The sequence below is a fragment of the Sciurus carolinensis genome, chromosome 4, assembly GCF_902686445.1.
Source record: "Sciurus carolinensis chromosome 4, mSciCar1.2, whole genome shotgun sequence".
In the NCBI taxonomy this organism is placed as follows: Eukaryota; Metazoa; Chordata; class Mammalia; order Rodentia; family Sciuridae; genus Sciurus; species Sciurus carolinensis.
Window position 1 is genome coordinate 84795116 of NC_062216.1, and position 25140 is coordinate 84820255.

At 32.2% G+C, this 25140-nt stretch overlaps 1 long non-coding RNA gene across 1 annotated transcript in view; it reads right to left on the minus strand.

Annotated features, from left to right (window-relative positions):
- The window catches only part of LOC124983495 (uncharacterized), a 50541-nt gene that overhangs the window by 17301 nt on the left and 8100 nt on the right, over positions 1-25140 (minus strand). Inside the window, exon 3 of the long non-coding RNA XR_007108449.1 lies at positions 16205-16273. This is a non-coding gene — a long non-coding RNA (uncharacterized LOC124983495). The remainder of the gene's footprint in view (positions 1-16204; positions 16274-25140) is intronic.

Below are 25140 nucleotides of genomic sequence, written 5' to 3' on the forward strand. Positions count from 1 at the left end.
TAGTGATGAATGTAGCAGCAATTTAAAGGAAATATGTCAAATGACCTAACTTTAGGAAGTAATATATTAATGTAAGAAAACAGTTTGTGGCAGTCTTAAGAATAAATATTAAATGATGTTGATAGAAACATGATTTAAAAAATTTTTATCTGGGTCCTAAAAAATAATGTGGGTTAAAATATGTATAAATATAAAAACTAACATACTCAATACTCTTTAATTAAAAATAAAACTTTTTAACATTTTTCTGTTTCAGCACAGAGAAGTCTGTTTCCTTTCTCAACCATAGGTGCAGGTGATTGACACATTTACACTCCTTTGTCCATGGCCTGCTATCTTCATTAGTTTGTCAAGCCTTCACATATTTTAGTTTCTCCTCTAAATCTTCAAAATTTACTAAGTCACTACCATTCCTAATAACACTCTATTCTCTATATCACCTTGTCTATAAATGTGTTCTTAAATAATCCTTTGATATATACTCATGTGAAATAGATAGCTTTATATCTAGTGTATGCTTGTCCTCTTATCTGTATAACTTACCAAAAAAAAAGCATATTTCTATTTATATCTAATTGAACTTGGGTAGCTTTTGGTCAAGCGGAGAAACACTTTTGAAAGTCTCCTTGTAGCAGTTTCTCTTTTAATTCTGCTAATTTCTAGAAAACATAGTGTCTGCATGCAAATTTATGTAAAAGGAAAAATATTTACTACGCAAATTTTAAAATGCTTTAATGTGCTTTAAAATGCTTTAAATGATTAAACCGATAACATAGAAACTAGTATAGGTAATAAATTTTCATTTTTTTCTTATAACTAATCTCTTAAATATATACATGTTCAATGTCTATTCCTTATTTAACAATTTGGCATAGATTTTGGAATTTTATAGTATAACATAAACAAGGGTTTTATTAACATCATTATTTCATATAAGAAAATTATTAGATGAATTAGTAAGATATAGTATGTAAATACTTTTTCTTAATAAGCCACTTGTTCTAGAACCTAGACTCTTCAGCATAGTTTATAAGCTTGCCTATTGCAATTTGGCCAAGTAATTTAATTGTTCCTTATCCAATGTTTAAACTGGAAAAAATTAATGTCTCAGTGTGCTATTCTACTGTCTAAAACTTAGGAGTAGCAATAATTCTCTTCGATGAAGTACAAAGAAGTAATAATAATGAATAACAATATGAACACAAGAATTAATTTAATGATAATTGCTAAAATTATGGAATACATGAGCATGTACTTACAATGTGCAATTACTGTGTTTATTTTTTATATACTTAGTGGTAGAGAATACAGTCAATAAAAGACTGAATCCTTTCTTAGTTTTATGTCATCCTTACACATATCTAAATGCTCTCCATTCATCTAATTCCTCTATTCTTTAATTATCTTTTAACTATCTAAGGATATTTAGTTTTAAAATTCATAGGTAGAAACATATTTTCATTATTTTTAAGTTATAAGTTATTTTCCCAGAATTACACAATCTCAAAGTTGATGTTCATCTGAGTCAAGTGATGAAGCTAAGAAAATTATAACTTGAAAATATTCCAGATAGAGAAATAACAATTATTTGAATATTTCCAATTATAATTGTACTTGTGCCTCACATTACAAATCCTATCCTTTATTTGTAAACTGGATGTGTTACTTTGAATAACCATTTCCCCAGGGTTTGCAAGGGATAAATATTTTAAGTAAGATATGCCAAAGAACAAATTTCACTAATATGTGTCCACAACATCACATGAACTAGGCATGACATCTACAATCTCTTCCACTACTACTACACACAAGAGCAACTGTAGGTGTATGTATGATTAAGAAGGATTGCAACAGAAGTAGTCTCTGACATCAACATAAATGAGAATGTGCAATATTTATCACAGAGGTGCCATTCCCTGAGAGATGGTATTTTCCTTATCAGAAAGTGATAGCTGCATATAATAAAAGTCTTCAAACACAAATTTTAAATCTGTCAAAAGTACTTAATCAAGATACTGGTACTATTAAACACATATTTAAACAAAACCATGGTTACTATATTCTAGATAATGCACATTTTGTGTAGATGACTCAAATAAAAATATGGAATTATATGAAAAACAAAATAACTGAAATTGATAAGTGAATATATGTATTTTATAACTATTGAAAGAACTAAATAGAGAATTGGTGATTAGAATTAAATGTCCAGATTGAAATATAAGACACAAGAAAATGTACAGTGCAAAGTGCATGGGCTATATCATACGTTAGGGAGAGGGCTAAAATTACAGGTAATTTATAACTGATACTGGTAAATGGATGGAGTTAGAAAATATCATGCTCAGTGATATAAACCAGACTCCAAAATACAAAGGCTGAATGTTTTATCTGATATGCAGATACTAATTCACTATAAGACGGAGGGATAGGGATGAATAGAGTTACTTTATATTAGGTAAAGGGGAGTAAAGGGAGGGGAAGGGGTAAGGGGGTAGGAATGATAGTAAAGTGAAACAGACATTATTACCTCAAGTACCTATATGACTGCATGATAGATGTGATCCTACAATATGTATAGTAAGAAAAATAAGAGATTACACTCCATTTATGTATGATCTATCAAAATGTATAAATGCATTCTACTGTCATATACAACAAATTAGAACAAGTTAAAAACTAAATTAAAATAAGGAAAAAAATAGGTAGAAAATTTAAACAATATTTTTAAAGATAAGGGCCAAAGCTGATAAAAATATGGAAAAAAAAGATTTTAAAAACTGTTAGAAGGTAAAAAAAATACACAAAGACATATCACATAAAATTGATAGGAGGGTTCAAAATAGACAAATCAATAAACATCATACACCCCATTAACAGAAGAGGGACAAAAGCCATATGATTATTTCAAGAGATTCAGAAAAGGCATTTAACTAAAATTCAACATTCTTTCCTGATTAAAAACTCTCACCAAATTACCTACAGAAGGAACAGAATGAAGGCCATATATGACAAGCCCAAGGCTAACATCATACACAATGATTTAAAGTTGAAAGTTCTTCCAATATAAGGAACAAGACAAAGATGCCCACTCTTGCCACTTTTATTCAGCATAGTACTAAAAGTTCTAGTCAGAGCAATTAAGCAAGAGAAAGAAATAAATGACACTCAAATCCGAAGGGAAGAAGTTACATTGTCTCAGTGTGTAAATGGCACAATTTTCAGTAAAGAAAAACATAAAGCCTCCACCAAAATTCAGCAAAGTGGTGGGAGACAAAGTCCACAAACAAAAATTCAGTATCATTTCTATATGCTAATAATGGACTAACTGAAAAATAAAAAATAAAACAGGAAAATGCTCATTACAACACTACAAAATTAGAGAAGAATAAATTTAACCAAGATGGTGAAAGATCTGTACAATGAAAACTACAAAGCATGGGTGAGATAAATGTAGAAGACATAAATAAATGGAAAGATTGCTGAGACTCGTGACTTGAAAAAGTTGTTGGGGATTTGACTCCAAAATCACTACAAACAAAAATAATTGTAGACAAATGGAATTCCATCAGTCTGAACAACTCCTGCACAGTAAAGGAAACAATCGCAGCGTGAACAGACAATCTATGAAATGGGACAAAATATTTGTAAGCGATATGTCTGATAAGAGGTTAATATTCAAACTGAATAATGAACACGAGCAACTCAATAACTAGAAAAAATGAATTAAAATGTGCAAAGGTCCTCAAATAGATGTTTTTCCCAAAGAACACAGGCACGTGGCCAACATACATATGAAAAGATATTCAACACTAATCATCAGGAAAATGCAGATTGAAATCTTGATAAAATGTCATTTCACACTTGTCAGAATGCCTATTCTCCAAAAGATATAATAACAAATATTGGGGAAGATATGAAAGAGAAAGAGTACCCTTGCATGTTGCTGGTGGGAGTGAAAATTAGAACAGTGATTATGGTAAACAATGGGGAGTTTCCTCAAAAAAAATAAATAAATAAAACTGGAACTACCACGTGATCCATCAATCCTACTAGAGGATACATCTTCAAATAATATCAATCAGCATGTAGAAGAGACATCTGCACTCATGAGCACTGAAGCATTACTCCATAATAGTTAATGCCTGGGAGTGGAGAGATGAGGGAAATATTGGTAAAAGATATAAAATTTTACTAGACGGGGTCCTGTGGGTTGGCACACACCTGTAATTCCAGTGACTCAGGAGGCTGAGGCAGCAGGATTGAGAGTTCAAAGCCAACCTCAGCAAAACCAAGGTGCTAAGCAACTCAGTGAGACCCTATCTCTAAATAAAATACAAAATAGGGCTGGGGATGTGGCTCAGTGGTCAAGTGCTCGGGAGTTCAATCCCTAGTAGCCATCACCCACAAAAAAAAAAAATTTACTAGACAGGGGAAATAATGTCAAGAGATCTATTGTACAAAAGGGTGATTATAGTCAATAATAGTATTTTATATGTTTGAAAATTGGTAAAAGAGTAGTTTAAGTGTTCTGATCACAAAAAATGAGACATGTTAATTAGCTTATTTTAGCCACTTCACAGTGTACATGTAAAGTATGTATACCATAAGTATGTGCAATTTCTATTTTTTAATTTAAAGTAAATAAAATAAATTATTCAAGGTGTTAAAAACATACAAACCAAACAACAAAAAAAGCAGATTGTTTTGAATACAATACAGAAAAAGGGAGCACATTAGCTCTATATTAACAACAACAACAATAGCTGACTTTTCAAAAAGGAGTAGAATTGTATTTGAAAAATGCTGGATAAAAAAATACCCATCTACAATTCTATACCCAGCAAAAAATGTTCTTAATATTCAAGGCGAAAATAAAACTATTTCCAGAGAAACAAGTTATTGATTATTTGTCCATTTTTCCTGGCCCAGTTAAAGTTTGCTAAATATTAATAATTACAGATAAAAAACAGGGTACATATTTTTGCTGGATAAAAATACGTAAAGAGTAATTTATTGGAAAATGGAAATAGCAAATGCTCTAGATTTTGTCTGTACAGAATAGTACTGGTGGCCAGCAGGGAGAAAATGTGCCGTGGTAGAATCTTCTTTCTTTAAACCTTTGAGTCAGAAGTAAATTTTCTTTTTTTCTCTGCCCAGATAGGTCAAAACAGCCTCTGACTGGATGTGGTAGTAAAAGGTATTTTTGTTGTTGTTGTTTTCTTCCCCAGTTCTCTACCCTGGGTTGCCTTTTACAACTCTACCTCCACCCTTATGCACCGCTTCACTAGCTATCTTAAACCATGGAAAGGGTCAGAGTAAAAACATATGGAAAAATAATAAAGGTAAAGGTCTCTGAGGGATGAACTTGGCAGAAGTTCTACTCTGACTCTCCCTTCTCCTGGGCTCTTTCATGAATTCTCTAGAGATTCTCTGATTTTCTTTCTTGAAGACTCCTTCTACAGAAGGACTAAAACTCCTTTCTCATTCCCTAGAATTTCTGTTCCAATTCTCTTCTAGTCCCTCAATGTAGTCCTTTGATATATAATCCAAAATAACTTAAAACTATTGTTCTTTTTCATGTGGGCCAAGAGGTTTATGCTTGTATTTGTTGTTCCCACAGATTTAGAAAACACAGTTCTTTACAGTCATAGTGGCAGTCTTCTATCCCACAACATAAGATTTAATCTCTTGTTTCTGGATTTCTTAGACAGGATTCATACCCTAGTCTAGTTTCCATAAATGCAGGGTAGGATACTTCCTGTAAGCAGCACATCCCAATTCCTGGGTGAGAGTTTCTCAGAAACCATCTTACTTAAAAACCCTCTTCCTCCCATAAATGTTCTCTTTCTCTATACTTTGACCCATTTTCAGTCCTTCATATCCTTCAGGTTTCAAGAGTTCTGAAATTCCTATGCAAATCATTATGTATATTTCTTTTCTACTTCGTTTGGAGTTTAACTGTCTTTTTCTTGGCACCTATCAATTTTATGTACTTTTAATCCATTGGTTCTCTGTATTTTTGAATGACTGGATGAATAATTATTTTAATTTTGATGCAAGAATTTCTAAACACTTTCTATATTAAACATAGATCATTTAGTATTTTTAACATTTGACAGCATGCAATTGTAATTGAATTTAAGTATGGGAAGACATTCATCTGAAATTTCAGAAAGAGAGAATTATGGCTTTTAATTTTACTTATGCCAAAAATAAACAACACTCTTTGTTAAGAATAAGAGTCTAGGAAGAGTCAGAAAGTCCTGAAAAATTATAAATCCATGTCCTATCAGTAATAATAGAAAATTTGTTAGAGAATCTATACTTGAGGAAACAAAGAAAAAAGGAGTTTGGCGAAGTTGGATAGTCAAGACATATATCCCAACTTGTGATGCTCATCCAAAATGAAGCTATTTTGAGTTTTGTCGATCATTATAGTCAAGTAATTGTGACATAGTCTTTCCAGTAAAGAGCAACTTTAAGTATAGTAAACCCATTTTACACATCAGTGCATTAAAGAGTATACCTCTATAAAATATGATTGTCATGGTTGTCATCATATCAGAGGAAAAAAATGGGAGAAAGCTATAAAGGAAAGTTTACTGAGCATATCACAAGGGTGGAGGAAGGGGTACATGTTTCTTCACACTGAGACAATATCCATAGTGACATACCCAGGGCATACCTTGTGACCATTTCATGAATTTGCTTTATGCAATTCTTTTTACACCCACTAATTTGAAGGAAATATTTTATATTTATCAATATAGATTTTTATTTGAGAAACAAATGGGGCTCACAAGAAGTCCTTGCAGTTCTGATGTGTCTATATTCACTGACATTCATCACTCTTAAGAGAGATTTCTACTATTTCTTACAATATGGGGATTCTTGAATGGCTGGTGAAATAATGGTTTATACATTTAGTGCTGCTCTTAAAAGCTAGAAATTGAATGTCCCTACAGTATATACTCACTGAAGTTTGTATTTTTAGATTACAATTCCCATCTCTTCTAAATCCCCCAACCCCTGCCCAACATTTATCTGGAGAAATGAGAGGTATCTAAAACCTTTGGCATTCAGAAGATTCCCCTGTAATTTTCAGGTTGCATGTGTTGTCTTCAGTATGCATTATGAATTTTTTTCAAATGAGAAAGGATAGCTTGCATAATGAGGCAAAGCTTTTAAACAAGATTGTCTTGTGTACAAGGCATTCTAATTTTTTTTTGAAAGCTTAGCTCTGTTCTTAGTTACACAAAAAGGAAGATTTAGAACAACGTAAACCAATAATAGTTATTCAATCTAAGCTGTAAGGGTAACTTACTATGGGCACTGGAGGTTGAGATGGGATATTGTATTTGCATATACAGTATGTGGAAAACTATTCTACCATTTTATGGAGAAGCAATCATATTTAGTTTAATGTCTTTTAAGTCCCATAAAATGATATTAGGAAATTTTGCTATTTGGATGGTGAGCAATCAAAGCTGTGGTGTTAACTCATCATAACACTACTAGTTTGACTCTTCAGGCCTCATTAAATTAGGGATATAAATATGCCAGATCAACCAGATGAAATTGGAATGCTTCTATTTCGGGGTTTAGAGTAGGCTGAATGAATTTGGAACCTTTTATATTTGTGGTTAGGTACTGCGCTCACCTACCTTGTTATTACATGGCCATTTCAACAGGAATCAAGATTAATGAACATCATTAATTCTCAATTTTAGACTATGGCTCTCCTGAGGATCCTGTAAAACAGATAGGCCCCAAATCATTTCCTTCCCCTATTTTCTCATCTCTCTTTTCTAGTGTACCTAACACAAGTCCAAAAGTGTCTTGCTGTTGTCCTACCCAATAGCACTCCAGGGCTAACCTGTGACAGCATTGTGGGGAGCTTCAGAATAATAGAGGGGTCATAACAGGTGAAATCAACCAAGTCTTATCGTTTGCCAATTGAATATCTGGAGTTTAGAAGTCCTGTCTCAGTCACTTCTCTTGGAACTTGCTAATTGATCCTCCATATGAGAAATAGGGATCTACAATAGAGTTCAGAATATTTAAATCATATAGAGATTAGAAACAAATTGTCTTTTATAATTAACAGATCTTAAAAATACTTAAATACTGTGGAGAATAATCATAAAAATAGGCAATATTTCTACTGTATTCTGAGATCTATATCTTATTTTCCTTTTAAACTTTCTGGATTTACCATAACAAGGGAAAATAAAAATCATCTTGAAACTATACTTCTTTCTTTTTTACAAAAAAAATCTATATATCTAATGACCACACAGCTTACACGTGATTCTCACATATGTATAACTATGAACATTACAACTCTCTTATTGCTGTTGGCACCGGAGGAACAATTTGAAGGAGAGAACTAAATACTGAAAAGCAAATTCTTATTCATTGCTGAGAATGTGGTAGGGTTCCTTGTGAATTCAGAGTCCAAAATTGAAATCTAGACAACATAAAAACTAGTAAATTTATAGTTCTAATGTAATCTTTAATGATTATTTTAAAGAAAATATAAATTTTATCAGTTTTAAGTTAAAAAATGTTAACTATATTAACATATTTTCTAGTCCAGAAATATAGTACATATCATATTTGTATGATTTAAATAATATATTCTGAGTTCTAAATAGTAAACTCATAAATGACCATGTATGGATTACTAACCTGCTAGAATCCATTCAACAAATGGATATGATATTCCTAATTAATCTAAGTTGCTTTTAAACCATAAAACATTTCAATTATCTGTTAGTCCATTATCAAGTAACATGTAAAAGATATTGACTAACAGCTTTGAATAATTGTTATTAAATGTAATTAATTTTTTTTAATATGTCCGATTTCCTACAAATATTTTGAGCTTGTTTCAAGGTAACATAATTAAGAAAAAGAGATACTGAATGAAAAAAATAATTTGCTGTGTAGAAAACAAACAATCATTATGATTTATGAATAAAAAGTTGGTTTAATTCAGTAAAAATTTTGGTAATTCTTGAATAGTTCAAAATTGTGATATAAATTTCTCAGAGTTCAAAATTCATCCTTTGGCTTCTATGATTCAGGTTGGTATTATCTGACAAATTGCTGCTTTACATTTTAAACTAAAATTAATTCAAAGTTACATGTAATTATTGAGAAATAAAACAGACAATTATGCCACTTTAACTTAATATCAGAGTGGAACTTTTGCTGAATTATTTCTTTTACAGATAAGAATAACACATATTAAAGAATATTGTCACCTCATTCTTTAGGGTATAGGGAGTTCAAAATCATACATTGGTAGAAAATAAATCTCACCCTTATTTGCTTACTAGGAACATTGTCAGAAGACTCTTTTCACAGCTCAGAGCCATTATGTCCTGGAATGTCAATTGAAAGTTGTTTGCTTGGTTTCCAGTAGAGAGTTAGTTATTGTGTATCTGTCTGCACTATTCTCATCGTGAGTGACAATCACAGACTATTCTGCTGAATACCACCCCTGTCATTGTTGGCGTTTGCTATTTGACGATTTTGTCTTTTTTCACTTCACTCTTAGAAGTAGATAGAAAAATCGGGTAATTCATCAGAAGAAATACAAAGTTAACTCAGCTTTCAAAACCCTGCCTGCTGTCATTTTCTATAGTTAAGACTTTTACCTGAAGCACTGAATGTCTCACCCTGACATCAGACTGCAGTAATTAATCATTAAATAGCAATTGAGGCAGTGGACCCCAGAAAATATCTCCATACACTACCATATGCTGGAGCCAGCTGCAAGCGAGTACTTAGAGAGAAGCAGCACAGAGGAGAACAGAGCCTGACAGTTCCCTGCTGTGAAGTCCAAGTACAGCGTGCTTCTCACTAAGGGCCGAAAACAGAACGCTTGCTTGTGTTGACCTTCATTACCTGACACTGTTTAAAAGACAAAATGTCAGTGTTAATGTACTGGAAGTTTAAACATTTAATCACATTTTAATGAGGACACCAGCATTTTTTTTTCATGCTTTACATGAAAAAATAAAAACAGATCACTTTGGCAACATATCTGTTTACAATAAAGGGAATTTAAAACTGAACTACACGCATACACACAAACACACATACACACAAATACCAAACAAAACAGATTAATATATTCCTATTTTTAAAAAATATTAAGGAAAAGATAGAGGGAATACATGGATGTCGTCTTTGAATTTTTAAAGGATTACTGTGTAGAAGAGAAAGGGAATATATGATCTGATTCTGCCTGGGGAGTTAATGGAGCTCATGAGTAGAAGTTACTAATACACATATTTGAATTCAATTGAAGATAGAATTTATTAACAATTAGGACTAATAACTTCCTTCATCATGAGCAGTGAGCTTCCCACATATAGGGACTCAAATTTTATAGAAATGTGGTGATATCATAACAGGAATTCTTTGGGTGGGATGTTAGGTAATGCATTTCTATCAAGAGTATTAAATTCAAATTTACAGACAATCTTTACCAATTACTACTTAAACAACTATCCTTCATTCCACGTTATTGATTTAATAATTTAAAATGCATACAAATTAAAAATATCAACCATTTCTTTTTTTCAAATGTAGAAGATAGCTCATGCTAGTAATAGAGATTTTATTTTTACTGGAATAAAAACTAAAGGTTTGCTAGACTGGCATCTGATATATTTTATATGTGTTCTCTTCTAACATGTATATAACATATTCATGGATTTTCTTTGAACACAATCCATCAGAATTCATTGCCAACTTTACAGTTACTTGAGAAGACTTTCTAATTAGGGTTTTTAATGTAACGTTTAATCATTTTTAAAACATAATTACTAATCTTAAGTTAGAGTTTTACAAAACAATTATATGATTCAAAATTTTGGTCTTCATTGTCATTTTATAAGGATAAGAAATATTTGCAATAAGTACCAAATAATAATAATAAAGGATTTTAATACATTAAATTATAAATATCCCAGGTTTGCTTTATAGTAGTTTTATCAAGAAGCTCTTGATTTGCTTTTTCTTTACTTGATGCTAATATCAAAAATTTTGATAGAATGATAAATATATAAATTAGTATGTTTGTAACTCTCTACATAAGTGGCTACATTTCCTTCAAGGATGAAACTATGTGACATTTAGTGATGCTTTTAATCCAACTATGTACATAGTTGTATTTGAGTGTCTGGTTCCTTCAAGCAAGAATTGAAGGACTTAATGTGAAGGACTTATGTGAAGTTATCTTTTGATTCACTGAAATTTGGTAGTTGTACTTTCTTCTATAATGGTTCACCAATGGAAACCATCTGATCAGATGTGTGAATACAACATTTTGCCAAATAGAGGTTCTAATCATGATAACCTTTAATACGTTTCTTTCCTTTTTTCTTTGGAATTCAAGTACATTAATTTCTTATGCAGAATTTTAGGTCTCTATTCTCTTTAAGATGCTATTGCTCTTTGCTCCTGTTTCTGATTTTTAAAATAACAGCTGCTGATTTAGACTGCAGTTAGTGTGGCAGCTACTGATATCTATCTTTAGTTGATAGCTTCTATGCCTTTCCTTGTGAACAGATGTGTGGCTGCTGATATCAATCTTTAGCTTATAGTTTCTATGCCTTTCTTGGTGGACAGATGTCTCCATTTTCCTTGTAATTTCCCTCCAAAATTCTATGTTAATGACCAACACCACTAAACAAAGGAATAAAAGGCTATTTCTCAAGTCTAGATTTCCTAGTGCGTAATAGTCTTTAAATATTTCTTAGATTGACCCAAACTTATATTTCATTTTTATGCATCTAATATTAGGCTACTTTTTCTCATATACCTCTAAAATATGAATATTTTTGACATAAAGCGTAGAGATAAAAGTCTCCTAAATTAATGGTAAAGACTGATCTGTGTTTTTATAAAGAATTAATGCCTCTGTGGAGATTAAGGATAGTATAATTACCTGATTTAGGGCTGACACATCTGTTTTGCTTAAACATTCTAAACAAAATTTTCTTTAAGTTAGAGTTGTCAGTAGCAACAACTCTCTTTTAAATATTATTCTTGTTTTTGAATAACATACAGTTAAAAGTATTTGTAGATACAGAGTTTAAAAAAAAAGAAATCTTTTAGTTATCTTCTTTTAGAAAATCTTTTAGGATTTTGCATAATCCTGGGCAAATTTGGAAGATCATATATTAGTGTTATGAATGAGGCAATATAAGAGGCAAAAATCACAAAATTGGCATCTTGTTCCTATGTCAGTTTCTTTGGCAACTATTGAAATGTGTACCACTTGGTAGAAAATATAGTTTTTACATACATAGAAAATGAACCTTTTACACACATGGCTTAAAGTAATCTTAACATGCCCTTAATGGATACTCACAAACTTAAGTCCTTTGTGTGACATAAATGCAAATAAATATAAATTATAGAACTGAAAAATTCAAATGAAAATAACTGAAGCTACTTAAAAGGTACTGTATATCTAACTTAATTTCATGTGAAGAACCGTTTCTTGGAAAACATTGTACATCTTTCACAGTATAAACGTGAAGCAATCAAAATCGCTTTTAATTAAAACTCTTTCTCAGATCACTAAGGAATACTGAGAGAATGCCAAACTATATTAATGTACTCCATTATGACTTTGACTGTATTTTACAACTTGAAAAATTTTCATTTTTATGGTGCCATCAGCCTGCTACTTAATAGAAAATGTTTTATTGACATTTATGTTCTTTACCTAATGATGTGTATTTAAATGATGGCTGCCATCTTCATTAGAAGCTACTGTTGAAAGAGTAATAAGAGGGAGAATAGGGAAACCTGGTCTCATTCAATGTGCAAACTGAGAATATAACCTTGAAACACTTCACCAATTTAGCCATAGGGTTTAATTAAAAATGCTAAACAGTTCCAACATTGTATGATTATTTTATTGTGATGGTTTAGGTTTACTGATACATGAAATATATATGTGTGTGTGTTTTCTTTAATATTTGTTTGCAAAACTAATATATTAATTATTTAATTTAAATATTTAAAAATTTTAACCTGTTAATGCTATCAGTAATTTTCAAATATTATCAGACTTGGTACAGTAGAAGGTATCACAAAGACAATTTGCCATATCGTATTTGTATTGATAAGTATATGCCAGAGAAAGTCATTTATACTTAGAACAAATGCTCACAAGAATCCTATTCCTTCCAATAATTTGAATTGTAAGTTAAATTCAGCTTTGATTTAATTAATTTTTATTAACATCAAAAAAGTTAGTAAATAGTTCACTACAATCACCATTTGTTCTTTATCACCTTACAATTGGTGATTTTGATTCTTAAATATATATTCAACACCAAGTTCATAAATAAAAATTGGTCAATGAAGATTGTATGATCTAAAACACACAATCTGAAAAATAAATGTAGTAAAACTAAAAATATTACATTCAACTTTTACTTCTATAGCAGGCAATGTACTATAATTTAATGTATTTTTCTAGTGAAGTATTGACTAGAAACCAAAAATATTTACCTCTAACACTTACCATTCATATACTCTATTTTGTTTTACTAAGGAAATTTGCTTTCCCAAAACAATATCTGTTTAGAGTTTCTATCTTTTCTTCAAAATAATTATAGTTTAACATTCTTTTCTAGACTATGTATTTACCTTGTTCAAAATGTTATTATTGTTGCACTAATACACCATTTTTTTTTTTTTTTTCTTTTCTAGTACTGGGGATTGAAACCAACAGTACTCCATCACTGAGCTACATCCTTAGCTCTTTTTATTTTTTTTTAATTTTTATTTTATTTTTTTCTCTCTTTTTTAAATTGTAATTTGTTATACATGACAGTAGAATGCATCTTGACACATCATACGTACGTGGAGTGTAACTTCTCCTTCTTCTGGTTGTACGTGATGTAGAACCACACCAGTTGTGAAATCATATACGCACATAAAGTAATAATGTCTGATTCATTCTCCTCTCCTCCTTCCACCTATACCCCCTCACCTCCCTTCACTCCCGTCTGTCTAATCTATTCTTCCATAGTCACCCGCCCCTTATTGTGATTTAGCATCTGTATATCAGAGAAAACATTAGGGCTAGGATTGGCTTATTTTGGGGGATTTATTTATTTTACTTAGCATGATATTCTCCAGCTGCATCCATTTACCAGCAAATGTCATCATTTCATTCTTTTTAAAGCTGAGTGATATTCCATTGCATATGTGTACTACATTTTCTATATCTATTCATCTGTTGAAGGGCACATAAGTTGGTTCCATAGTTTAGCTATTGTGAAATGAGCTGCTATAAACATTAATGATTTTAAGTTAGTTGGGTATAAACCGAGGGGTGAAGTTGCTGAGTCAAATGGTGGTTCCATCCCAAGTTTTCTGAGGAATCTCCATACTGCTTTCCACAATGGTTGCACCAAATTGTAATCCCACCAGCAATGTATGAGTGTACCTTTTCCCCAAAAATCAACTTTTGTTGTTGCTTGTATTCTTGATAATTGTAGTTCTAACTGGAGTGAGATGCAATGTCAGTGTCATTTTGATTTGCATTTCTCTAATTGCTAGAGATGTTGAACATTTATTAATTTATTTGTTGGCTATTCATATTTCTTCTTCTGTGAAGTGTCTGTTCAGTTCCTTAGCCCACTATTGACTGGGTTATTTGTTTTTTTGGTGTTAAGGTTTTTAAGTACTTTATCTATCCTGGAGATGAATGCTCTATCTGAGGTGCATGTGGTAAAGATTTTCTCCCATTCTATAGGCTCCTTTGCTGAGAGGAAGATTTTTAGTTTGGATCCATCCCATTTCTTGATTCTTTATGTTACTTCTTGCACTTTAGGAGCCTTGTTAAGGAAGTCAGTTCCTAAGTTGACATGGTAAACATTTTGGTCTATTTTTTCTTCTATTAGGTGCAGGGCCTCTGTTCTAGTGCCTAAGTCTTTGATCCAATTTGAGTTGAATTTCATGCAGGGTGAAAGATAGGGGTTTAATTTCATTTTGGTACATATAGATTTCTAGTTTTCCCAACAAAATTTGTTGAAGAGAGTATCTTTTCTCCAATGTATGTTTTTGGTAGCTTTGTCTAGTATGAGATAACAGATCTGCTAGTTTACTTTTTATTTTGAGAAAGTTTCATCAAGTTGCTTAGGGCCATACTAAATTGCTAAGGCCTGTATCCAGCCTGTGATCCTCTTGCTTCTGACTCACACTTCACTGGATTACAGGCATGCACTATGGCACCACGTCTGATTTACTATTTCATATTCCTGTGGTAACCAACTTCTGAGATGGCACCAAATAATCCTTGTTTCTGTGTCATTTGCTTCCTTATTGAGTTATATTGTGTCTTCTGGGACTAAATGAATATAAATTATCATTTTTTACTTGCTAGGCCAGATTATAAAAGAAAATGCGACTTCTATGACACTTTCTTGAATTACTTGCTCTGGAAAAAAAATAAATGCCATGCCATGGAGACGCTCAAGCAGCCAAGTAGAGAGTTGAGTTGGAGAGAAACTGAATATTCCAGGTAATACCGTCTCCAACATTCTGGTTGGTGAGTGGATCCTGTCCGGCACTCTAGCCAACACATGACTGTGACCTCATGGGAGACACCACGTCAGATCTACCATATATTGCCACTCATAGTTTTCCAACTCACAGAAACCATGAGATAAAATAAATGAGTATTGCTATTTTTTAAGTCATTACATTTTGAGCTAGTTGTTAAAAAGTCATATATAACCAATAAAATTTCCTAGCCTTATAGTTAGGTTCTTGGATCTATGGGTTGTTATTATTTTTTTGAACTATGTATTGAAGATACATAATTCAATGCTTGCCGCAAAGTGAAAGCTTAACTAATGTGTGCTAAATTTAAATGAATAAATCTATAAGTGGTCCTATAGCTTATCCAAAAATGGCTTTAAAACAGTGAATATCTATTACTCGAGTATGGTCAGAAAGAATGATTCAACATTATCTTGGCCAAAAAAAAAATTCATTTTAGGCACTCATAGTATTAAATCATTTCATGCATTAGAGCAATTCAATCAGTTATTATGAGCAAAAAACTTAGCCAAAGAAAGCCTTATTCAGAATTAAATATTTCCTAAGAACTAGCTAAAATTCTTAGATGGGCAAGAAATGCAATTGTAATACTTACACTTCAATCTTTCCAGATTTGTATGTTTTTCTTATATTCTATGGCACAACAGTTTGGAATCTCAGCTTTCTACAAACATGAACAGAAACCAAAATGAATGAATAAAAACCATAAGGCAACCAAGACATGGATTAATTCTGCACAACTCTCTGTTCTTCTTTTGAATCAGAACCTCAGGAAATTAGATTGAGTAGTTAGTTCCATTTATTAACAATATTTCCTTTTCATTAGTGGTAGTTTTATACTTTCTAATCTTTTATTGAAAGATGTTACAAGAATTTGTTATAGGTAGAATGTTTCTGTATCATAAATATTTTTGAATACAAAATTTATTAGAATATCTTAATTTATTGTGACTCCAAAATTAAAGAATTTTTTAAGGTTTGGATGTAAACAAGATTTTTAAAAAAGGTGTGAAGCAGGACCAGGACTAGACCTATCACATGAACATTGGTATATGAATTTTTTGAAAATTCAATCAACTAACAGAAATAATTGGAATTTAATACCAGCACGCCTAACAAGTCTTACTTATATCAATTAGTTAAAACAAAAAGTATTCTCTAATATTTCTTGGGTCTCCATGAATCACTTTTGAACTCTTCCTAACATCTCACGTTGTAAAAGATTCTGATAATCTTTAAAGAGATCCTTAACTTCATCTGTCACTATCCTAATGCTCTAGCAAGAATAAGCCCAGATTAAACACAAGTCTTGCGTAATCAATGCTTAACATGAAACAACCTATTTGAGTCAACTTCACATAAATACACCATTGATTAGCAGATTTACTAATTACAGTTCCTCATTTTGAGCATGTCTGAGGCCTTTTTTGCAAATTAAATTTGGTCCATTTGATGCTATAATGTAATTGTTTCATGATCAATATAAATAGGAGTAAGGAAATAAAGTAATGGTTTCTGTGAAGGAGCAATTTGCTTAATGCTACACAGAAGGAAAGACCGGTGGGGCAATAATAAAAAACCCAAAAAACTCATCAATTAATTGAACTGACTTCAAGTAGATGCAGTCATGTTAAAGTGAAGAATGGAAATATGGATAAAAAGAATACTATGTAGAGCAAAGAATTAATTAGAGGTAAAAAATATAAAAAGACTTTTATAACACGATTCACTTGGAGACATTCCCTAACTCTCTAAAATTGGTTTTTCAGCCTTGCAGATTTCTAAGTGGTCCATTTCTTCCTTGTCTTTTCTCATTGATCACAAAAAATGACAAATTGAAATTTTTTTATAACTAAATAGAAAGACTATCTTAACTTTAATTATCTTTATAGTTTCCATGACAATGTACAAAATCACCACTTAGAAACTTGTTGAGTTAAAGAATTAACCCATATGTCTTTCTGAAACATTTTCTCAATCAAGTTCATTTTGATTATTAAAAAAAAAATAATCTTTGCATTTGTACTGACTTGTTCTTTGGAAGAGTTAAATATATTACTTAAGACTTTAATTTTCTAACTTGCCACTTTCATTTTTAGGAGATATTGCTCCCTATTTTCTTTGTAGAAGAGATAACTCAATCTAACATTTAATATCTTTCATGAGCTTTGTGAGAAAGTCACTACTTCTTACCTTTGATTAGTTAACCAGTGACTTTACAATTCAATGCTATTTATTTTATAATTATTGTGCATATTCATTTATTATTTAGTGTTTACCCATTACAATGTAAGGAATATGAAATGAGAAGCCTTATCCCAAAGAATACCACTATGCCAACCTTGCAGTAATCACTAATAAATATTTGTCCAATAAATAAAATCATTAGTACATAGGAAAGATGGAACAAACAATACATTTTTGGGTACAGTGATTTATGTTCAAATATTGATACTATCAATAATTTTTGTCTGGCATAATGCAGAATGTCTGACATTTATATCCTTGAAAAACTAATAATGAGAAATTCAACTCATATCAAAATCACAAAAATGGTTTCCAGACCTTGAGCCCAATTCTGGGTGGTCCCAGCTTGCAGACATGTCATGTTGGTACTATTCACAGCCTTAACTCTTTCTATTGGAAAACAAAGTAGAAATAACACATTAACTGTAGGCATAACTGAAGGGGTTGTCCCTGCTTTGTTTCTAAAGATCTAAGATAAAATCTTGCCTCAATTTTTATCTAATTTAATTTTTTAAATGGAGAACAGAGGACATAGAGGTATTCAAGAAGATAAGTGGAAGAACGGGGCTTAAGACTTGTGTGAGTCTAATGCTCTTTACACAATGGAACAGAACTTTTTCACTTAACACGGAAGATAAAGATATTTGGAAATATGAGAACTGAAAGGTCGCACCTTCACTTGAAAAGAGTACTTATCAATGAATCATAAGAAATGAAGATCAAATTAGTGATATGGCCTTTTCATATATTTAAGAGAAGATATCAAGAAGCAGATGATACTAATTACATAACAATAGGCAAGAAATCATTTAATGTAATGAAGCATAATATTTTAAAATAAAATAATTAGCATGAATTAAAGTATATATGTTAATTTACATGAAACTTGTATTAAGGAAATATATGTATATCTAATGTATATGTTTAATATGCTCTCATAGTGCCTGTTTAATATAACACATAAGGTATGAAAATTTCCCCACTTTACACACACTTTTGCAATACTGCATCACATTAGACTTAATGAAGGACATAGTTTTCCCTCAATCCAAACCTTCATATTACTGATGTCTGGTATTTTATAGAAAAGAACACCATAATTGATAATATATTTCAATGTATATAATATCTAAAAATTTATTATGCATCAAAAGAATACATGAACACATATATAAATATATATTAGTAAATAACCTGATAGTTTTTTTCAGAGATCTGAGTTTAAAATAATACTTAAAATAACTTAAGTACTTAAAACATCTCTGTTCAACATCTTGAGTAGTTCAAGAATAGAAACAATCTTTTTTCTCAATTTCAAAACTAGAATATAAAAATTTTTAAGTATTTAAAATTTGAATTAAATATAATTCATATTTATGTAACTTCAAAATAATATGAAATATCTAAGACACTTGAGGGTTCATAGAATGGCCCTCTGATCATATGCTTTTAGAGAAACTTGATGGATGTTGGGGAAGATACATCTGAGGGAGCAAGTTGCTTTCTCATAGTTTCACTAAGAAACAAACAGCAAGCTAAAGTTTTGCTTTGTTGTTTTGTTTTAGTTTTTCGTTTGTCTTTTAATGAGACAAAAGTCTACTGAAACACTTCCCGTGACTTCCAAACACATAACAGGGCAATAAACTAATAATTTACAGGAAATGAATGATGTAAGATGTTTTCTAGCAGAAACTTAACATTTGCTGGTTCTTCCCACACACGTTCCAGTCATTGAATTTTCAGAGACATGATTTTAACTTAAAAGAGCATACTAGTGAGAGTGGCATGTGGACATTTATGGGACAAAAAGTACTCACATATAGGAGTCCAGGAGAGAGGATTCTTGATCTGAATGCCTAATTTTAACCCTTTCTGCCTTTTTTCACCCTCAGCTCTTACAACTCCATGTACCCAGCACATGCCTGTAATCCCAGCAGCTGGGAAGGCTAAGGCAGGAGAATTACAAGTTCAAAGCCAGCCTCAGTAACTTAGTGAGACCATGTCTCAAAATAAAAAATAAAAAGGGATAAGGATGTGGCTCAGTGGTTAAGCACCCCTGGATTAAATCCCTGGTTAAAAAAGAAAGGTAGGAAAAAGGGAGGAAGGAAGGAAGGAAGGAAGGAAGGAAGGAAGGAAGGAAGGAAGGAAGGAAGGAAGGAAGGAAGGAAGAAGGGAGGGAGGGAGGGTGGGAAGGGGAAGTTGCCAAAGTTGGCATTGAAGTAAAAGACTGTCAATGGACATTTGAAGCAAAATACTCCATCATCAGTGCTGAGAAAGAGTGTTGGGTATGTGACTGGCTGGAGACCTCGTTTGAATGAAGGCATTCAGAAAAAGGAAGGAGAAAAGACAGGAAGGATAGGATAACTTAATTGAAATACAATTCATCTGAATAAGAACCTTTTAGGTGTTTCTGAAGTCTGAAGGTCAGGTACTAAAAGGCAGTTAACTGCCTAGTAATATACTTTCAGCACCTAAAGTTTGAAAGAGCTTTAAAAATTAAAATATTAGAATTTCTATTAGGTTTTGGCTCCTCTGGATGCAACATTGTTCCCAAACCAGATTACATGCATTACTTCTTTTTAAGCTGTAGACAAATGGCAAAATTATCCCAAATTATTCACTCAGGACATACTAAAAGTGGTCCTTCTTTGAAAAGAAAGACAATGAAGTTAATTTAGATATTTGAACTTCAGACACTTTAGAAACATCAAAAGTAAAATAAAATATAGACTGAATATAAAGGATTGAGCCCAGAAAAGGTTTTTAGATGGAGGGATAACCAACAGATTGATCAAGACTTGGGACAAAGAGAAGATCCCCCTTGCCGCCCCATGGCAAAAATGGCATAATTTTCACAAAATTGACATGTAGCATACAGAATATTTAATTGGTTCCTGGATTGCACACATGCGTGTGTGTTTGTTTGTGTGTGTGTGTTGATGTCATCCTTAACATTCTACCTAAACTTCTGTTCAGATCTTGAAAGAACTTTAGGGGAAAAGAGAGGAATGAAATAATAAATTTCATTAAAAAAGTGAAAAGAAGAAAGAGGCCAGGAATTCCAGGATTCAATACAGTAATACCCAGACACAATTTAGAGGCCAAATAAATTTGTAGGATCAATAATTATGAACATTTAAATTTTAAAAAAATCTTAGGGAAAATTTGACCTTGAATTTTACATAAACTTTAGGATTATATATCAGAGCTATCTTATTTTAACATTAAGAAAATTATAACTCAAAAAAAAAGATCATTTGGACCCTGTCTCTAAATAAAATACAAAGTGGCTCAGGGTTGAGTGCTCCTGAGTTCAATCCCTGGTACCAAACAAAACAAAATAACAAGAAAGATACTTTGGAGCATTTTATATATGTATTTTAAAAGAAGAAAAAGGCAATCTTTATAGAAGGGAAGGACTTCAAAAAGGTACAGAGACTGGAAGTGTGTACCACTTGGAAACCTGGGAAAAAGCTAGGTATGGTGAAAGCTTAGGTTTTGAGGTTCAAGTACAGTACTGGAACTGCAGAGAGTAACAAAAAAAGTTGCCAATCCGTCAATTGGAATTATTTTTCCACTAGTGGCAAGTGTAATCTGCTACTCTTTAAATTCTGGGAGAGATTCTCAGTGCTTAGAATAGTAACTAGTGTTGGTTGGCACACAGTGAATGCTTCTTTAATTAATATGTGGATGCATGGCTACATGGACAAACACACACACCCACAGGAATGTATCAGGACAGAGACAGAAATTAAATGCTTTCACTCTTGCTCTTTATTACTAAAGAAATTCTTAAAATGTTCAAAGGGTGCTGGCAAGGGGCAGGGAAGGCGGACACTTTGCAAGTAAGAGTAAGGAAAACCAACACATAGCTGATCATCTTACGCAGGACAATCATTTAAATATGTTTTAGTAGCCAACAATGCACTAACAATCTTCAGAGATATGTATATTGAAAGCAATAACTAAGCTATACACACTGACAATACTGAAAGGGTGACTGAATAAAATCCATATTCTAAAATGGCTGGTGCTGATTTGGGAATCAAGCTGCTGTCTATATTGAAGCAGAATTTGATTTTTCTCTTACCATGTCTGCCCTCTGCTGAAAACATAGGGTGCCAGTGGAGAATTAATCATATATTCTGATACATAGCATTAAAACTTTTATTTTTTAATTAAAATTCAAGTAGCTATAAGTGGATACAGCAGACAGTTGGACAGCCTATTTGGCAGAAGCTGTGTTTGAGAAAAAATTAAAGAGAGAGAAACAATTTCTCTACATGACTGCTTTGGATCTCTCTTCTCTCAGCCATTCTTGGTGCATAAAGTGAAACTTTACCCCAAATGCATACTATTTGGAAACAGAAAAAGCTTTTTTTGTTGAAGGGTACAATGGAAAATGCATAAATCAACCTTCTCAATTTGGATGACTTTGGTAATTTGCATTCATCTGTTTAAAGAGAGATGTCTTTGGAGACTTCCTATTTTTACATAAAAATTACACTCAGCATCTCTCAGCCTCTTTTGTTCACTAAAATTAGATTTGCTCACTTATACAATTCACAAGGCCTAATTTGTTCAGAGGGAAGTCACACACACTATTTACATCATGCCCTCCTCTCATTCACCTCCCTCAAAAAAAAAAAAAAAATTAAATAATAATATGGACTGCAGTCCCCCTCCCACAACACGGAATACATGCACTAGTGATTCATGGAGTGCACTCCTGTGGGCAAAAGGCCACCTCTCTATTACAACCAGAAAAGAAAAATTGGCAAAGAGTAAGGTTTGAATGCACCATGGGATTTTGTGAGAGTAATTACTCTGGCCTTCAATATTAATGAGCATTTAGAGGAACATCCATGAAGCAATCCACTGAACCTGTGACTTCAACAATTCCAGTCCTGTGGCTTTGCCATTAATGGAGTCCTAACTCTAAAGTGATGCTGAAAAGCTGAGAGGCTGTTCTGCTCATCATGGCTGGAGTGAAGTGTTCTTCCCATTGGATGTGTAACAACACTTTAATTTGGAAAACTATTAGCAGGGCAGCTGAAGAAAGAAGTGTGGCACATTACAACAGAAAGAAAGCATATCACAAAACAATGGGAAAAAAAGCACGTAAACATTTAATGAGTACTTTTAGGATGGCATATATTTTTTATTTTAATTTTTGTTTATTTATTGGTGCATTATAATTACACATGATAGTGGGATTTGTTGTCACATATTTATACATGCATGTAACTGTGCTTTTTTAAGCCTTTAAAATGGACTAAGTGGTAAAATAAGTATTTTGTTTACACTGGGCTTTGTCCATCTCAAAGTGTGTAAGTCTGTGCAAAACAGATCTTACAGCCATCAACTTTTTCATTATTATCTGTTGTTTTCAGGGATAATAGTATGTATTGCATTATATTCTTGAGGGTACCATTATCAAATCAGCAGGGCTAGTTTCATGGACGTGTGACCTCTGCAATCACAAAGGATCCTGTACTTAACAGGAGCGATCACTGGTTTAATGATCTGTGATTGCTGTCTTGAAATTCTTGATAATTTTTAACAGAAGTTCCCTATTTTAATTTTTCACTGGATCCCACAAATTATCTATCTCATCTTGCAAATTAACAATTCATCTGACCCAGTGATTGCCATATGTTAATTGTTCAGTAAGTATTAGTCTCCTCTTTATCTTCCTTTTTCACCTCTTAACATACAAGATACATGGGAGTCCAGGTGTCTACATGCTTCACATTCTTGGGCTCTAGACAGAAGTTCATTGCATTTCCTCTTCCTGGTTGCAGTTGTTCTCTGTCATTGTGGTTATATTTCAGTACTGGCCACCCACAAACACCTCCTATAATTTAGCCTTAGAAAATAATCACTTGGTTCTTACTAGTAGTGAGAGACTTGTTCTGATTACTAGATTGAAACATAAAGTTGAGGAAATAGTAATGGTGCATTGAAATATAGGTTGGTTTTGGTGTTTAGCTCAAATCTATTTGGTTTTGACTATTTGATAATGGTACCATCATCCTGAGCTTCAGACAAATCCAATTTAAGTTTTGTCCCTGGGTTTGGTTATATTGGGAAATTTGTACAATGGTATCATATAATGTAAGGTCGTTTTTGACTGGCTTCTTTCACTTAGCTTAATAATTTCAGGGTGTTTTCACGAGACATGTATCAGTACTTTATTTTTTTTTTATTGCATAATACTATTCTATTGCATAGGTACACCACATTATGTTTATCCTCCCGTTGGCTGATAAACATATGGCTTCTTTCACATTTTGCTATTATTAATAATGATGCTATGAACATTTCTCTACACATTTTTTAATGGACATATGTTTTTATTTCTCTTGAGTATATGCTTAGTAATGGAATTGTTGAGTTTAAACTTTCAAAGAAATCGTTTTCTAAAATTTCTACATATTTTCTATTTTCTCTATCACCGTATTAAGAGTTCTGTCACCACCTTATAATCACCAAGTCTTGGAATGAGCTCTTCTTTAAAAGTTTTGTAGAACTCGGCTGAGAACCCATCCGGTCCCGGACTTTTCTTTGTTGGTAGGCTTTTGATGACTTCTTCTATTTCATTACCTGAAATTGATCTATTTAAGTTGTGTATGTCCTCCTGGTTCAGTTTAGGTAATTCATATGTCTCTAGAAACCTGTTAGTGTCTTCAAGATTTTCTGTTTTGTGGTATAGATTTTCAAAATAGCTTCTAATTATGTTTTGTATTTCATTCATGTCTGTAGAGATATTTCCTTGTTCATTCCGAATTTTAGTAATTTGAGTTCTCTCTCTCCTCTTCTTTGTTAGTGTGGCTAAGGGTTTATCAATTTTGTTTATTTTTTCAAAGAACCAACTATTTATTGTGTCAATTTTTTTGATTGTTTCTTTTGTTTCAATTTTATTGATTTCAGCTCTGATTTTAACTATTTCCTGTTTTCTACTACTTTTGGTGTTGCTCTGTTCTTCTTTTTCTAGGGCTTTGAGCTGTAGTGTTTAGTCCTTTATTTGTTGATTTTTTCTTCTTTTGTTGAATGCGCTCCATGAAATAAATCTTCCTCTAGGTACTGCTTTCTTAGTGTCCCAGAGATTTTGATATGATGCATCTTTGTTCTTGTTTACTTCTAAGAATTTTTTAATTTCCCTCCTGATGTCTTCTGTTATTCATTCATCATGTAATAGTGTATTATTTAATCTCCAGGTGTTGGAGTAGTACTAGACAAAGGTGCCAAAAACATGCAATGGAGAAAAGATAGCCTCTTCAA